The sequence below is a fragment of the Euphorbia lathyris genome, chromosome 5 (genome assembly GCF_963576675.1).
Source record: "Euphorbia lathyris chromosome 5, ddEupLath1.1, whole genome shotgun sequence".
Classification (NCBI taxonomy): Eukaryota; Viridiplantae; Streptophyta; class Magnoliopsida; order Malpighiales; family Euphorbiaceae; genus Euphorbia; species Euphorbia lathyris.
In genome coordinates this window covers 181,024-186,117 of record NC_088914.1, presented here as the reverse complement: position 1 = coordinate 186,117, position 5,094 = coordinate 181,024, and the positions used below count along the sequence as shown (strand labels likewise).

The 5,094-nt window shown below is 34.3% G+C and overlaps 1 pseudogene; it reads right to left on the bottom strand.

The window, feature by feature from the left end:
• Positions 1 to 246: 246 nt before the first annotated feature.
• Positions 247 to 1,169, bottom strand: LOC136230778 (pre-mRNA cleavage factor Im 25 kDa subunit 2-like; annotated as a pseudogene).
• Between the last annotated feature and the right edge of the window lie 3,925 nt (positions 1,170 to 5,094).

Below are 5,094 nucleotides of genomic sequence, written 5' to 3'. Positions count from 1 at the left end.
TCATTAATCTACTTAAGATCAAGAAATATCATAAACATCAGAGAGGATGACAGGCGCCATGCCTCTAGTTTATAAATTGTTTAGGCTTGATCAATTGTTTCATACTTGAGGGTATGTTCTCAGCCATAAATCTTACTACTCATAAGAAAACAGATAAGTTAAAACATAATTCTACAATTTTTCACTACTAGTACAAACTGCAGCACAACATCAATTATGCAATGACATTCCCCAGCAAACGCCGAGGCGATGCTTATGCTAGCACAACCGGTTGCTCCTATTCCTAAAACAATTATCCAGCTCAGAATCTCACAAAAGAGGGAACTTCCCTAAGCACATACACAAAATGCACTCTGGTAAATTTGAGCACCACCAACTAGAAAGATGTGGAGCATGTTACCATTCAGCCAAAACTTTGAGCCCTGGCCAACCAACTTAAAAGGTCCACTAAGTACCATGAACTTAAATATGCTGTTAAGAAACTATCATAATATCATCTCTCTCATCCATCCTATACTATCTGTAGCGCCTTTGAATCCAATATGATCCTGTTATGGACCCTTAATTTATGTAGTAATCATGTTGAACTGGAATCTGGAAAGCTGTTGAGGAATGGTTGATATAATAGGTCCATACCTCTGGACATTATCATAGAGTTCAAACAGTGGGACAGCAAGAAGTTTCAAATTTTTGGGCACTGCAAAATACTCTCTTTCAGACAAGTGAACAAGGTAAAGCTTCTTGCACTACTTAGGCTTTGTTATGTGGGGAGGGCAATATGGATACATAATGGTCTCAAAATTTGGCCTCCACCAGATGGCCACACACTTGCCCATCTGCCAGTCTGGCACCAAAGCACGTGAATTAGTACCAAGTTTGCTTGTAAGCTTTCTCTTCAAACCCTCTATTTCATTCTCTCCTGGCTTTAGTCGTCCACCAGGCAATTTACAAAATGTATTCCCTATTTGCAGAAGAAGTATATGAGGATGATTACGCTCATGTACCAGTAAAATTGCTTCAACGCTTGTGCTCATCCCCTCCTTCATATAGTTGACTTTCATGTGAGCAAGACCATCAGCGACAGAGGTATCTTTCTCCATCTTTGGCTCTTTGGTGCCGAATGTATAGATGGACAGAGGATAGGTGTTCAGCACCGATGAGTTGACCATTATACTCTATCTCGCACTTGTGCGTATGTTAAGTTTGCACATTTGATTAGAATTGAAACAATTTTAGTCTTTCAACCTTCCAAAAAAGCTGTCTAAAGCAACCCGCCAAAGTGTTCTCTTAATACTATTATGTTCTTTTTTATTCTAGGTTCAAAAGATGATGCTTTCCATTTTAAATCAAGTCAAACATTGAAGGATAAAACAAATGATATGAAAATCAATCCAACAAACTTGGACCATATGATATAAATATTCACATTTTGTGAAGAAAGAAGAATAAAATTAAAATAGGGATATCTAATAATATATGGTTTATCAAGAAAACTTAAAAGGATCTAAAATAATCTTTACAATGCAATGATTACCTGTTGTATCAAGTAGGTTCCCAATTCACAAATTGAAGAAGGTGTGGAGCTTGAAGATGTTTCCTGTGTCAAATGAAAGTATAAAATCCAAACAAAAACTTAGATCCAACCAACAAATAAAACAATACATATTGGAATATATGTCAATCAAATAGGTGGTCATGATTTAACAATATGAAATTGGTTCTACTATTTATTGATGTTTTTATGAATTATAAAATCGACTGTTTACATTAGATAGTTGAAAAAAAAATTGCTCAAGCTATAATATTTGATAATGCTTGAAAAGGAATGAAGATATGACTTTAACATTGAAAATTTTCTATTATAGCATCTATTTCTTTTCCATTTTCTTCTTATCTATAAGAACCTATAAAATTCTTGCTCTATTTCACCAACTCTTTCATTCTGTGACTATCATAGCATAGAATCGTATGATTAGAGACTAAGGTTCTGTAAAAAGCCCTTATATATTATCTATTTTTATTCTTCCCTTCCAAAAAAGACTGAGCACCCAATGACTGCCGAAAGCACACATCAATGCAGATTCAATGGGTTCTATGTATTAGAAATTAAAAAAGCAAGCATAATTGTTCATATAGAATGCATAAAAAGGCTATTGGAAAGATTATCTACATCACAAGAGCTTGAAAAGTGAGGAAAAAAGAATGAGTTTTGAGCCACATCTAGTGAAATCTAAGCCGGGAAAGAAAGCAATTGAAAACAAAAATCAAATCCAGATAGAAATTGAGCAAGACGTGCAAAAGATTCAATCAGATTTTAGAAAGCACAAACACCAAATTATAAAGAGCAGAAAATGACCTAAGTGACGATACCAAAAAGAGGAAGCAAAGGAATTACCAAACAAGATACAAATCAATAATTCAAATGATTACCTTCTCTTTTTCCTTTATAGGTCTCAATTTGACCTTGACTGTTAAGTTGCCCGGTAACGGAGCATCGGAGTTCCAGTTATCATGATATACCGATTCGACCATAGCTTCTGAAGTCAAATGATGATTGGAATAGAAAAACATATGGGAAATCAAAAGAGAGAGTTGCACTGTTTTTCCAATTTGTAGAGGTGTAGAGGTAATCAGAGATACAACCTCTATAATCTGGGAAGAAGATACTATTTATTTTATTTTGTCCTTTTACATTCCTCTTTCGTTTTTCTTATTCATTTGGTGGGAAGGGATCCCGCCCAAATATTTAGGGGTGAGCATCGGTTCGGTTCGGTTACTAACCGAACTGAACTGTCGGTTAACCAAACCGAAATTTACTCTATTTTCATAACCGAACCGAGCCGAATAAGTTTGGTAACCGAATTTGATTTAACCAGCCACATACATGAAATTAATAAATTAGTTTCAGAATAGCTAGTTTCTTGCCATGAAATAAATTATCCGTGGCATAAGTAAATTTATGCTACGAGTATATTTTTTCCGTGGCATAAATAGATTTAGCAACGAAAATAAAAATTAATGTGGCAAAATATGTGGCGTAAGTGTATGTTTGCCACGGAAAAAAATTACATGTGGCATAAATATATAAGGAGAACATAAGTTTATAGTAGAATTTATTTTTCCCGTGACTAAACGAAATTATGCCACGAATTCAAATTTTTCGTGGCATAATTCATGGTGCAAGTGATGATTTGTTGTAGTGTAGTTTATAATATCGATATCAAATGGTAAAAGACGTTAAGAGATAACTACAGGGTCTCTGCATCTTTAGACTGCTGAAACTCTGTCTTAGTTAAGGGCAGTAATGGTTTGCTAGAACCTACTTACTGTCTGTGAGCCATAAATCCACTGCTAGCTAAGGACAGTCCCATAGGATCGTGCACATCGAACATCTGAGTTAGAACTGATAGAATGGTATATTGGAGAGATAGAATTAATTAATTGATTGATAGTAAAATGTCAAGGTAATTAATTGGTGGTTAATTAATTGATTAATTGATACTTTGTATCAAGGTAATTGATTAATGGTCTTAAGTGTTGAGTATTTAATTGATTAATTAGTTTGCGGAATGTAATTAATTAATTTGTAAATTAATGAAATTGCATTCGGTGAATAATTAATTAAATTAATACGTCAATTTATTAATTAGTGTTATTCATTTAATTGGGGTAATTAAATTTAATCTAATCATAATTAATTGCATAGAATAAATATTATTGGTATTTATTTATGTAATTAGATTAGGATTGGATTAGTTTTGTAATTAACCAATTTAACCCTAAACCAATTAGGTTTAGAAATACACTATATATATAAATTAAAACACTCTAAACCTAATCAACTAAGACACATAATTCGGCCAGCATAGAAAGTGAATTCGCAGACACTCATTCAAGTGGGAAAAGTGAGGGTTTACTTGGCTAATTACATTATCTCTCCTGTTCTTTCTCCGTTCTTCGGCTAGCACCGGTTCTAGCTCGATAGCTGTTCGTGCACCTGACTACGGAGATCTTACTACCTTGTGGATTCTTCAGCCGTCTCTAAAAGGGACAGTCCGGGTAAGTTTTTATCCCTAAACGGATCCAAAAGGTTTTATTCAATTAATGGTTAACGGACAAAGATCAAACTAAAGGGATTAGAAATAAATTTTGAACCGCAATTCCGCTGCGCTAAAGTTGATTAACTGGCTATAATCCCTAACAATATCCACTGTAGTCTTCGGATCTCTACAGTACATCTATTTTTCACAAATATGCACATATGTATAAGTGTCCGGACGGTGAAGAATAGAAACACTTAAATATGATTCAAATGGATGTCTTTCCCTCTTAACATTATTCTTTCCATTATAATTTGATTCGCTTATCCAGTCAGGGTCTCTTTGGTTGGTATTATCTCATCAACCTCGAGGTATCCCTTTCCAAGGTAGCTACATCAGAATAAACTTCTTAGAATAAGTCTAGGGTCTATAAGGATAAACAATAGTCAAGAAGCGCATGTTCATGACATGAGTCTTACATTAGGAAAAGGCGAGATCAATCTACTTTTCCATCTCGTGGTCGCTAAAGCACACATGGTATGGGTTATGTGTTATGGTGTTCAATTCTTTTTCTGAAGAAGAGCATGTTATTAACACCATACAGAAGCATAGGTCTAGATGTGCCTGAACATCTAACTTTAGTTCATCACTTATGATGATCACTTCTGGCTATGACAAAAGGCTATAAGTTATCGCAAACTTGCCCTTTTAGATTACTTGTTAATCTTTTTCATGTATTTGTAACACATGTTATCTTGCACCGTAATGGAAACACTTTTCCATGTCTATAGCAAGACGGCTTCTATCATTGAACAAGCTCTCGAAATTGCTCAAAGATAGCCTCGTCCTTCATTTATAATCACATTGACGAAATGGGGGAAACTGCTCATGTGAGTGAGCTACATTCTGTCTAAACATACATTTTGAGTTTATAACAACAAATATTTACAATTAAATACTTGCACTCGTGTATTGATGAAAATTCATAAAACCTTTATTAATAATTCATGTCTTACAAATAAAACAATGAAGAATGAGAAGTATACTTAGATCC